This window comes from Mus caroli, chromosome 3 (genome assembly GCF_900094665.2).
Source record: "Mus caroli chromosome 3, CAROLI_EIJ_v1.1, whole genome shotgun sequence".
Taxonomy (NCBI): domain Eukaryota; kingdom Metazoa; phylum Chordata; class Mammalia; order Rodentia; family Muridae; genus Mus; species Mus caroli.
In genome coordinates, this window is record NC_034572.1 from 63062207 (window position 1) to 63075327 (window position 13121).

Genomic DNA, 13121 nt, shown 5'->3' on the forward strand with positions numbered 1-13121 from the left:
GGTGTGGGTATAAGATCCTCACCCTAGTTGCCTGGAAGTCAGTCTTCCACTAGCAGCCTTTGGATGAAGACATAGAACTCTCAGCTCCTCCTGCACCATGCCTGCCTGGATACTGCCATGCTCTCACCTTGATGATAACGGACTGAACCTCTGAACCTGAAAGGTAGTGCCAATTAAATGTTGTTTATTTATAAGACTTGNCTTGGTCATGGTGTCTGTTCACAGCAGTAAAACCCTAACTAAGACATACATCTTTGAGGGAAATTCTGAAGTAGCAGTCTTGTTTTGTTTTGTTTTTCGAGACAGGGTTTCTCTGTGTAGCCCTGGCTGTCTTGGAACTCACTCTGTAGACCACCAGGCTGGCCTCGAACTCAGAAATCCGCCTGCCTCTGCCTCCCAAGTGCTGGGACTAAAGGCATGCTGTGCGCCACCACTGCCCAGCTCTGAAGTAGCAGTCTTAAGCTAAATACACTAATTCACAAACAAAACAATATAAACCCATACTATTTAGCTAAACTCCTCAGTTTAACACTAGTTGTCTTCACAGTACACTAGGCTTTCAGTTTGATAGACTCCTCTGCTCACAGAAACAACCTCTGCCATGTGACCTCCCTCCCACTCTTTTCCCCTTCCCTGAACCCAGGGCTCACTTTGCTGTATAACTTGGGTGCCAGGACACATCAACCAAATCTGCTCAGAGGGTGGAGAGACCGCAGGGAGGCTGGTTCCAACTCCCAGATGACTCCAGTAAGTCACCACACCTGGGATGTGAGACCACAGAGCCCTAGTCCTCTTCCCAGAGCTCCTGAGTCAGTACTTTTAAACAATATCCCCAAGAGACTCACAGACTTAGGGAATTTGAGAAGCTTTGATTACCGACATGGAAGCCCTGGTTAATTTTTCTATGAAGCAGAGAAACAATGCCTTCCAAATGGGGCTTCTGTGAAGACCTTGTGAACACAGCACAGCCACCACCTCCAGTGGAGCCGGCACACAGAGCTTCGCAGGTGTGCTGCGGCTCTTAGCGCCCACACTCTGTGCTTCTAGCTCTTATTTGCCTGTACTTTGTTTACAAAACCTGCAGCTACTCCCAAGTGTGATATGACTCCACATGCTCTACAATGTGGCTCAACCTGCAAGTAAAACCCAAGGTGTTTCTCCCTCCAATTAGCATGCCCGCTAGAAGCTGAGGTTTCTGGTTCTTCTAGGTCAAGTGGCCATTGCCCAAGTCCTCTGTAGTGTCCCAAACATTCCTGGAAGCCATCCATAAGGCTGCAGGTGGACTCAGGTTTCTTTCCCCACATGCTCTGCTCGCCACACGTCTCTCCACGCCCACAGTCGTCTTGCACGGATTTCCTTCCTTTCTGGGCATGACTTTCACTACTACTACGTCCCACCTTAGGCACCTGCAGCAACCGCAGAACCCTTTCCATCTGAAGCCCAGGGGAGGAGCGAGCACCAAGCCACTTTATTTGAGGGATATGCATCTTTTGAATTGTTTTTCCAATTATTTAGTGTGTGAGTGTGTGTGTGTGTGTTTGTGTGCGCGCACAAGTGCTCAGGTGCCAGTGCACACATGTAGATGTCAGAGAGCAGCCTGTGGGAACCAGTTCTCTTACTCATCATGTGGGTCCTGATGTCAAACCACTGAGCCATCTCTCCAGCCTGCTATACCCCCATTGATAAACTGACACTTGTCTTCTCTCTGAGGCACAGCTGAGCACCCATGGGAAACTGGCTTTTACTGATTCAAGATAGCAACTGGTATAGTTACTTAATTTAACAACATTAAAAAATGACCTACACTTTATTCGTCAGAGCAAATAAAAACTTAACATTAAAAAGACTTCCTTTCCCAGTGCTAAGAGTCAGGTGCTGTTTGTCCCTACATCAGTCAACACCTTACATTTATTTTTATTAATTTTCAATCATATACCTACTGTGGGTGCTTCATGTGCTGGCTGCCAGTTTGTTTTTCTCCTTGAATACTTTATAATTCTTCACAGGAAATTTCAACTCGAGATTCAACAGTAAGCAGGTTTTTTTTTTTTTTCCCCTAGAGATTGATGATGTGAGTCCTCAGTCCAGTGGCTGTCAGACGTCCCGCCCCTTTGACCTTACACATTCTATTACAATGAGTTTTGCAGTTTTGCACATTTTTTTTAAATGTCATTAACTGTTAGGGAATTTTACTTGAATACTGAATACATATAATGTGTATATTTAAAAAGTCATTGTTTGTGTTAAAGAAATTAGAGTTGCAGGAAATTTGCAGCACTGCACGCACGAATAATAAGGCATTGAAGTTTTTCAGTAGAAATTGTCCTACAGATGCTTTATCGACTTGCTATTGGAAGAATAGATCTTCTTAAATGTGCAGTGCTGAGTCACTTTGTTATAGTGGTAGAGTTGGGATTGGGGCTTCAATTTCACTTCTTAAATATCATTGAATATGTTTGATATGCCCAGACTGCATACAATTTAAAGCAAGAGTACAACTACTATTGTAATGGTAATGCGAAGATACGATTAAAAAGGATCTCCTCCCAACCCCTCGGGAATTTGGTGTCTTTCAAATTATATCTTGACCTTGACATTTGAATATCCAGCCATTATTAGATTTATTAATGGTGTGAAGTCCCATTTTCAATAACTTATTGGTGCTGAAATTGTTCACGAGCTGTGGACTGACATAGACTGGAGTCCCTGTAACTTAGGGACTCGAGCTGTTAGTGCAGCTCTGGGGCTTTAAGTCCTGTCCTGTCCAAAGGGAATCTAAATGCTACAATGTGACAGTCTTATAACTTTTCTTATCTTCTGGCCTGGGTTCTTCTTGCTTTCCTCAAATGTGGCCTCACCATTATTTTTCCTCAGGGATGAAAAGCCATTGGAGTTGAACCAGAAATGTCAAAGGAAAACCTGGGACACAGGCGCCACTTTCTTCCATGCACATCACGCCCATCTTTTCCAGATTCCTCCCCAGACATTTCCAACAGCCTTCCCCACCCAACATCACTTTCCTACCATTAGGGACACAGACACAAGATCCGTGAGCACGAGGAAGAAGCAGACACTAGGAATCCCACCTGACTCAGCCCACTTTTTTCAGAGTTACTCCACACAAGGTCCAGAGAAACCCAAGAGAACACAAAAATCGCCTTCTATGCTGAGAGCTAGGTGCTTAAACACATGAACAAAATGGAAATTACACATCTAAGGACAGCAGCTAGCCAGCTTCAAAATGGCTGATCCATCATACCTAGGCTTCCTGTTCATACAAAGTTCTAGTTGCTCAATTTCTGAAAAATAACTATTGTGAATTATATTGTGTATGTGTGCATTCATGTGCACACGAGTGCAGGTACTCGCAAGTGTCCAGGGCACTAGATTCCCTGGAACTGGGGTTACAGGTAGTCATGGGCCATCTGATGTGGACGCTGGGAACCTACATCCTCTACAAAAGCAGAACACATCCTCGGCGAGCCATCTCTCCAGCCCCAACTGCTTGCTTTTTAATGATAACCCTGAGCTATTCATCGGCTTTAAGGAAAAGCTCACACTGAGCACCACTGCCTGAGACTGCTGCACATGCTCAGTAAGTAGGAAGTTTAAATACTCTGCTGCCTTTTCTCAGTTCCTCCCCTCAAGTCCCAGCTGGCTGCAGTAGCACCACAGTCAGCTGTGCTCCAAAACATCAGGGAGTGAAAGGAAATAAAACTTGAGACCTGTGATTCATGTAATGTATGTCAAATAGCCCAAAGAGTTGTTTGTGAGCTTTAAAACCTGGGGCTGAGAACATAGCAAAACAGACCAGGACATGCCCGGGTAGGCCCATCGCCTCCCTATCTCCCACCCCTCTGACCTAAGTTAAATGTTAACAGGCTGCTGATGTTTAAATGGACCAGTCATGTGAAACCGCGCCAATTCCTCCCCCAGCCCCACTCCTTTTCTATAAAAACCCCTAGCTTCNAAGCCTCGTGGTCAAATCCACTGTCTCCTGTGTGAGATATGTTTCGACCCGGAGCTCCGCCATTAAAATACCTCGTGTTGTTACATTAAGGTGTTGTGTTCTATTCGTGATTCTTGGGTACATGCCGAATTGGGAGTTGAGTAGGGGTTTCCCCACTAAGTTCTTTCAGGAGAAGCGAAGCGGAGACACCAAGCCTGGTGGTAATGGAAGCCTGCTGCCTCTGTGCGTTGGGGAGATGATGGCTTTTAAAGAAAAAAGTTTACAAGCTTTGTATACTGTTTACCAAGATAGTTTTCTTGTAGTTACAGCATTCTGAAGATAGGGCTTTATTCCAGACTTGGGGGTTGGGGTGTGTAGGGACCTTGGGCTAAGAAGCAGAAAGGAACTTCTACCTAGCTTCACTCCATCCATCTTAATACTTTGATGTGCGGTTGGGGGGGCTTTATTTTTTTCTTTTTCTTTCTCTCTCTTTTTTAAGGCAGAGTAGGCTTTGCAGAAAAGTCTGTAGCTGTGGCAATTTATACAGTAACATTTTGCTGTAACACTATAAAATGTGCATTCCTTCAACCAGATTTTGAAGACCTGAGAAGCCACGAATAGGTGGACCTAGAACCTGAACATTTTCAATATCAAATGTTGTGCCCATCTTCCCCAAGCAAGGTGATTGTCTCCAGATTCCTGGATGGGGGTGGGAGGGCAATGGACGAAGAGAGAGTACACCTTCACATTCAGTGACAGGCTGAGAGCCGGTGTAACGGAACAGCCGGCGGGGCAGGGAGCAGGGTGCCAGGGCAGGGAGACTGGGAAGAGAACAAAGAGCTCACCAATCAGGCAAAATGCATCTGAAAGCCAAGTAAAACTTCGTCCACCAGAAGGGGGCAGGAGAGTTGCTCTAGCTAATATGCTCATCTTTGCCCTACATCAGGACCAGATCTCTCATCTATCTCCTTCATCAGGCGAAATCACTAATTGTCTGTCCCGAAGTCACCTGTAAATCTTTCATTCACTCATTCATTCACACATCTCATATGGCAGCTTGTGTTAGAGGCTAAGACAGCAAGCAGTGTGGAAGACAAACGCATCCTGCAAACTGCTGCCACTCCACAGTGCAAGGCTCATGACTCTAAGTTGTTAAACTGAACCTCATGATTGAAACCCAGGAAGAGAAAATTGGAAAGGTTGCCAGTTCAAATGCCTCCAAACCAGCAATCAGTATGCAGGGTAGGGAATAAGCTTGTACTCTGTGTTGATGTCTAAAAAAGGTGCAAATTAAACAGCTTACACTAAGATAAAGGACTACTTAATATTATCTTAATACTATCATAATTTCTTCTGGGAGTGGGCAGGAGGAGGGGCTGGGAAGATGGCTCAGTTGCTAAAGCACTTGCTGTGCAGGCATGAAGACCATTCACCCATGCAAAAAATCTGGGTCCAGCAGACACACGAGGAACTCTGGGGCTTGCTGGCCAATCAGCCTAACCAAACCAATGTGCTTGAAATTCAGTGAAATCCTGTCTCAAATAAATAAGGTAAGGACTAGTGGGATAACCACTGGGTAAAGGTGCTTGCCACCAACCAGCTATGAGGGCCTGATTTCAATCTACTGAAGCCACATGGTGCACAGAGAGGACTGACTCCTGCAAGCTGTCCTCTAACTTTCATTCATACACACACACACACACACACACACACACACACACACACACTAATAAATCTTTAATTTAAATTAAAAAATAAGGTGACAAGCAAGCAAGGAATAAAGATACCCATCTCCACACAAACATGCACACACACACACAATAATAAGAAACTGGATAACTGAATTTCAAAACCAGAGTCTGTAACTAAACCAATAGCCAAAACCACTGTTCAAAGCTCTCCTGTCATGGCGGAACAAGTGGCCGCAGGCTGATGAGATGCTTTTAAAGGCAATGGTATTCTATGTCGCTATTCTAACTTGTAGGTCTTAATTAGCGTTTCCATTGCTGTGACGAGACACCATGACCAAGGAAACTCTTGTAAGGGAGAAGAACTCTTAAACGGGAGCTAGCGCTAGCGTACAGGTTCAGAGGTGCAGTCCATTATCAGCAAGGCAGGAAGCAGGGCAGCATCCAGGCAGGCACTGGAGGAGCTGAGAGTTGTACATCTTGTTTCAAAGACAAACAGGAGAAGACTGGCTTCTTGGAGGAAGGTCTCAAAGCCCACCCCTACAGCGACACACTCCCTCCAACAAGGTCACACCTCCTAATAGTGCCACCCCCTGGGCCAAGCATATTCAAACCACTACACTTTATCTTGTCTTTTGTTCCCCTCTGGATGCAAAGGAGATATACAACTGAGAGAGTTCCTAGGCTAACAACTAGCTCAAGAAGAATAGACCACGCTGGGAACTGTTACCTCAGCTGTGTAGAGAACAAGAGGGCAAAAGTCCTAACTTCCTAGTTAATTATATTCAGGGTCAGAGACACAACATGGCAGAAGATACTTATAATCTGGTTTTGTCTTCTCCATAATATCACAAGGCTTCAAGGAGCATCAGTCTTCTACAGTTCTAAGGCCTCACCCTAGTTCACATCTTCATCTCTCTCCCCTTTCCTCTAATCCAGAATAATTAGACAAGAATCTTGCTTTTTTTTTTTTTACAAAGCAAATCAATGCTTATGCAACTTTTATTAAAAATGAAACCCTTTTCCATTGTCCCTAAGGAGATGTCTGCCCATACCCTGCTGAGCCACACCTCTGAAGCACCCAGTGGGCAGGTTCACTTACAGGTACCCTCCCCGACCTCCAGTCGATTTTACCTGTGGGATGGTACCATGTGGCTCTTTACCACAGAGCAGGTCCCTATCACGGCAAACTGTATGGACGGAGTATAGGTGTAAATATGAAAAGGGCATTTCTGAAGTGCCATTCTAGCTTTACCAAGACAGAGAAGAGCTGGGGGCTTGGGAGGTAAACCCCCCTCGAAAGCTGGACATCTAGAGAAGCATTTTATTAGAGATAAAGAATTTACTCTAAACTCAAGGTTGAATAGAATCTGTTATCACATTTTCCTGAAGCACCACAGTACTTAATAAAAATTCAACTTTAGGGGGGAAATATATTATCCAAAATGACTTAGTAGAGCTTAAATCTTGCACCTTTTCAAACCTCCTGGGGAAAGAAACGCATAAGAATATACTAAAGCTTGTAGCTTATATCAGTGATACCCAAAACTCAGATATGGTACCATATTGGGCAGTTTCAGCTAATATAATGCAAAAGTAAGATCAAATTAAAAACATGATAAAGGGGGCTGGTGAGATGGCTCAGTGGGTAAGAGCACCCGACTGCTCTTCCGAAGGTCCAGAGTTCAAATCCCAGCAAGCACATGGTGGCTCACAACCATCCACAACGAGATCTGGCGCCCTCTTCTGGAGTGTCTGAAGACAGCTACAGTGTACTTACATATAATAAATAAATCTTAAAAAAAAAAACATGATAAATATACTTACAGAATTTCAGGTGAGATTATATCACTAGATAAATACATGAGAGAGAGAGAGAGAGAGAGAGAGAGAGAGAGAGAGAGAGATTAAGATTCTCTGCTTTAGTTAAAATAGATCTGCTGCAAAGAACTGAATTTAAGGAAATATTTATCTCGGGGCTGGAGAGATGACATGTGGTTAAGAGCATTTGTTGCTCTTGCAGACTAGAGTTCAGCTCCTGGTCCTCATGTGGAGGGGCCATTCCCATTCATGACTTCAGTTCTGGGGGATGCAGTGCCCCCCGGCCCCCCACTTCTGACCTTACCAGGCCCTAGGCATGCCTCTGGTACACATGCATACATGAAGACAGAACACATAAATTTTATTTTAGAAAATATTTTTTTAAAGTACTATATCATAATGCAACCACAGCTAAAATCAATGGTCTCTCTCTGACAAACTGCATCAGCATCAGCTGGCTCTTCGTTTCCGGATAGGCCTGGATGCTTTCTTCTTCTCTCTTCTCTACTTGTCCCATTAGATAACCAAGAACAATTTCGATAATGTAATAGTTTTTAATGCTGCAGCTCCCTGGTGGACATTCATTTCAATCAAATCTTCCAATGTGAAAGAGAGAAAATGCCACACTTTTCTCTCAGTAAAAGGAAGGTCCCTTCCTAGAGTTATGAGGTGTCAACACTTCAGAGAGCTCAAACTCCCTGCATTTAGACACCCAAAGGTAAAACACAGATTTGATCTGGGTGAAGACTGCAAACGCCAATCATCCTACCTCCCTCAGAAAACAAACCGTTGGGCAATTCCTTCCTTGGCAGTAGCGTTTCCTAACAAAGCAAGCTGCTTCTCCTAAAGGCTGAGAACGGGGGTTGGGGGAGGGGGGTCTACTTAAGTCAAAAATCAATGCCTGCCTTTTAGTCCTGCACCTTTTAGTCCTGCAGTCACAAACACAGCTAGGTCTCTGTGCTGCAGCTGGCAGCATCCTTTACAGCCTAAAAGAGTAAGGCTCCCTCCATCTAAGAGTTCCTTTACAATGCTTTGTACATTCCACTCAGACCTTTTATTAATTAGGTGGCCTTAATCTTTAGGAGTCTCCTCTTTCCAAATCTCCCATTCCCTTCCTCCTCTCCTACCCTAGGGACCACAGGCCCCTTCCCGCCTAGAATGTGTGTTCCTCCCTCCGGTCCTGCAGCAGGTCCTTCGGCGTGGCGTGCGGACAGTATACTCCACTTCTCTTTGGTCGCGGTGACAACCAGGCCACCACTACCTCCGCCCCCGAGGCTTACATAGCTCGAGGCAGGGCAGGATGGATCCGTGAGGCCGCGGTGGCCCGGCCCGCCAAGAGCTCTGGACGCCCCTCCAAGTGGCCCAGATTCTCATGTCTCTAGTCCCGAGCCTCGAGACCCAGCCCCGAGACCAGGCGCGGAGGCCAGAGCCCAGGGCGTGGCAGCTCGCGGCGCCCCGCTCCACGGAGGAGCTCGCGGCGCCCGGGGCCTCGAAGCCCCGACCCAAGAACCTAGAAGGCTGCGCCGCGAGAGAGAGGGGCGCTCGGCAGCCGCCCAACCGTCTCCCCAACCGTCTCCCCGCCTCGGCCTCCCGCACTCACCTCGCGTGCGCCCGTGGAACCTGCAACAGGGCGGCCCGCGCCCGCTCTCTGCGCGCGAACACGGGCTCTCCGCAGCCGCACGCACGCCGAGTAGGCGGGCGGGCGCGCGCCTCCTTCACGCACGCGCGCGCGGGATCCCTGCGTCCGCAGCCCAGCGCCGTTATCGCCGTTATCGCCGCTATCGCCGCAGCTGCCGGCCTCTGCCGCGGGCGGGCGCCAGCATCACCTTCACGGCAGACTTCGCCTAAGACCTCCACCCCCAACCCCGGCTCTCTGCCTCCTGCCATCTTCTGCTGCCTAAATGCGCAGCCCGCAGATTTCGCCACAGGGCTGACTAGGAAAGGAGGAAGCCTTGGCACACTCAGAAGGCGGTTTCTCCTTTCAGGAGTGTGGGGGTAGGGGTGGGGAGAGGAAAGCGTTGGTGTATGTGGACCAGAGGCTCAGGGAGTCCTGGCACCCACCCCACCTCCACACCCCCAACTGCCTCTAGAAACAGTCTAGTGCTATGAACCTTTGGTCAGCTCCACTTAGTCATCTCCACCCAAATGGTGCCTCTCTGGGAGAGGGGAGAAGCCTTTGGTCATGAGAGCTGGGTGTTTCTGTACTGACTCTGTTTCTTCCAGGACCTTGGGTGGAGGTGGTTCCATTCAAAAATAAAATGTCTTGCTTTCTGTAGTGTCATCTGAAAACAAAGATGCATTCTGGTCTCTTGGCTTTAGGACCGTGAACAGATTGGCCTCACTCCACCTAAAAGGAAACAATTTTTCAGTGAGCACCTAAATAAAAGCATCCAAAATTTAACAATTCACAAGAATCGCTTCCCCACCCTTTCCTAGACGCTTTAGGTTGCGTTTCTTAAACTAGTGACTTCAACATAGCCGGGATCAGCCTTATCGATTTGGAGAAACTAGAAATCTACAGTATCACCTAGTATGTACGCCATGTTCTTGTCGGAAAGCCACACCGACTTTCTGGAAAGATGATCTTATCAAGATTGGACTATTGCCTCTATGCGTCCATGTAGAATATATAGATGTAGCACAACCTGTTTTCTTTCATAGCAGGGCTTTTAGAAGTTGCTCAGTTCTGTTTGACTGCTGTTTTGCTCTCCCAGCTCAGTAATTAGTCAGAAGCGGGACACTGCATAGAGCTCTGCGTGCTATTTCCCATGGGGGAGAATATGGACTCTCAAACACAATCTCACTTGTCCCGAAGCTAAAACCATGGAAGTAGGGAGAGGCATTCTCCAAACTGTTCCATGATAAACAAAGACGGAGAATGGTTCTCTTCAGTGGTTAATAGGCAATATGTCAAACGAAGATTTTGAAATTCTTTGGAGGAGTGTATTTTCAATTCCTTAGAGAACTGAGAGTACTTCAAACTGATGTGTAGATAAGACAATAAATAACACTCCCAAGAATGTCAGGTGGCATGCCCTTTAGATAAGCTCATATGACCAGCCTTTAACATGAAAGCCAGCTGTCTAGAATGTCATTTAACTATACAAGACACGGGAGCCACATCAGTGAACAAGACAAACAAAGCCCTTGAAGATTCATTTACACATAGGGTAATTTCTCTTGGTCAGACTTTCTGTACAGGTGTCACGGTAGAGGAATATCATAGGAGTGTCTCTATAAGCAAAACACCCCTGAAGTCTGATGACATTAGCAAACTAATTTTTGATCAGTTATCCCTTTGCATTAGGTGCCGTGAGTTTTCAGTACAAGGAATTGTGACATCAGTGGAGAGACTTTTTGTTTGTTTGCTTATTTGTTTTTGTTTTTCGAGACAGGGTTTCTCTGTATAGCCCTGGCTGTCCTGGAACTCACTTTGTAGACCAGGCTGGCCTCGAACTCAGAAATCCGCCTGCCTCTGCCTTCCAAGTGCTGGGATTAAAGGCGTGCGTCACCATGCCTGGCTAGTTGTGAGACTTTAAAAACAAGCCCGTGTACCTAGATATGTAGCATAAATTACCCTCTAGATTTTCTGGCACCTATAACCTCAGAAAGCCAAGCAGTAGATATAGCAGAATTAAGTTGAAGCTAGTTTTACTCAAAGAGCCCCTGAGTTCTGTGTTTTGTGTAGTTTGGGCCTCCTGAAAGTATTGATGAATACTTTTACTAAAAACAGTGATGCTCTTCAGGGTCTTATGATGTATATTTTAAGATTTGACAAATTCAGGGTGTTTCCTATGTTAACCTAGGCATACAAGGTCAAGTTTCCCATATCCATTTCAAGAGTGGAGAGAAATCAAAACTATGTAATCTTTTCTGGTCTCTGACTTAGGTCAGAAATACTTCAATGGGTGTAAACACATCTGTTTAAAATCTCAAATTCTGCTAGGTAAGAGCTCTGCCAAGTTTTCTATGACCATCTCCCTCCTACAAAGGAATACTCAGAAGATTCCGCAGACAAAGGCATAATTGTAAACCTTCCTCCCAGAAGGAAACAGGTTTTCAGTCCAAATCAGTGGATGTTATTGGTGGTTTTCTCTCGTGCAAGCAGATTAGAGTCTACACTGACTCTTGACAGTTGATCTGAACTTCATCAGAGCCAATATTCTACAAATCCAAGACAAAAGGCATAAAGCTAGCCAAGAGTCATGTGACTATAGGAAGATGGCTCAACTGAAGAAAGCATTGCACAGCAAAGGGACCCCTGTCCCACATTTTAAGTGATTTGAAATTTCCTTCAGCTTTCATTACTGATGGTTGTGAGCCACCATGTGGGAGCTGGGGTTTGAACTCAGGACCTTCAGAAGAGCAGTCAGTGCTCTTCACTGCTGAGCCACCTCTCCAGCCCTTTCTTAAACATGTTTAATGATCCTTGGATAACTAGTGAGCACCTGTGCTCACTTCCAGAACACTCTAGAATGCAAAGACTCAGGCATTTAAGATCAGGTGAATTAGGTTCTCAAATGAACCCTGTGAGAACACGTTCACGGGCTTGTAAGGTATAATCTCTTGCAGTGGTGGTGGTAGTGGTCTTTGTGGTTGTTGTTCCTATAGCATCTAATGGCTGGGGACTCAGCTCCTTATTGCTGCAGAACAAGCCACCCCAAAGTTTGGATGCCTGTACAAATATTAATAATCTGATGATATAGTTTATGAGTAGAGTATTTGCCTGTCATGTAACAGTTTCCCTTGGAGGTTGGAACATCCCATCCCGCAGGAAGGTAAACAGCCTCAGCAGGTCTTCAGGCAGCCCCTGAAACTGATGAGATTCATTAGGCCCCTTCCTGTCCGAGTCATCTACAAAAGCTGAGAGTCGCCCCAGATGGAAGAAAGCTGAACTGCCAAGAAGACTCTCAGACAATCCCAGCGGCAAGGAAGCCTCTGAGAAAAGCTGCAAAGAAGTCCTGTGAAGAAGCAGACACCAGCTCAGCTGCCTGGAAGAGGATTAGCCCACAGTCCTTTGGAAAGGACAGTCTATTGACAACCTATTGAGCAGGCTGTGCAGTGTACTCTAAGCTCCTGGCTTTTGTGAGCAGTCACCTGTCCTGGGTGGACTAGGAGATGCAGCTCTGAGTCATTTCTGCTCCCGTAATTAACCCCAATAAAACTCATTGATTCACCAGGTTGGATTTTGGTGGTAAGTGGGCTTTGGTCTGTAGTAAAATTGCTATCTGGGGTGAGAGGACATGAGTTGTCTCTCCCCAGGAAGTCTCATTGTACAACAGGCATGCATAATGCCCTAGATTCAGTCCTTAATACTATAAAATCATCTTCCTCCTCCTCCTCCTCTCATACATTTCTATTCCAAGTTGTTTGAATAGTGTCTCTGGATTTGCCTGAACTCATTCAAAAAAATTACACTCTAAGGGTGGAGAAAGTTTATCTCTAAGGGAGCAGATTGTCAAATGTTACCTCCTTCCAGCCTAGCAAGGCTGGCTGTGACCATCCACCACTGAGGCAGAGCCACCTGCTGTACTGCTTCTCAATCCTCTCTGTTGCGGCCCGCCCGCGGTCCACAACACGAACGGTTCACTGAGAATGGCAGTTCCCTGCAAAGAGAGGAAACTAGTCGGGGCGGAAGAAACAATGGAGTCAAGACAACATTC

General features: G+C 46.0%; 1 protein-coding gene across 3 annotated transcripts in view; it reads right to left on the reverse strand.

Annotated features, from left to right (window-relative positions):
* B3galnt1 (beta-1,3-N-acetylgalactosaminyltransferase 1 (globoside blood group)) overlaps window positions 1–9251 on the reverse strand; it is a 26698-nt gene extending 17447 nt beyond the window's left edge. Inside the window, exons 1-2 of one of the 3 annotated variants that reach the window (XM_029474783.1) lie at window positions 9059–9225; window positions 7465–7488 (exon numbers count right to left, since the gene is read on the reverse strand). The gene's annotated coding sequence lies outside the window, so the exon portion shown is untranslated. Of the gene's footprint in view, window positions 1–7464; window positions 7489–9058 lie in introns of all 3 variants that reach the window. The other 2 variants (XR_003836154.1, XM_021158855.2) reach the window with 2 other exon arrangements.
* Window positions 9252–13121: the final 3870 nt, after the last annotated feature.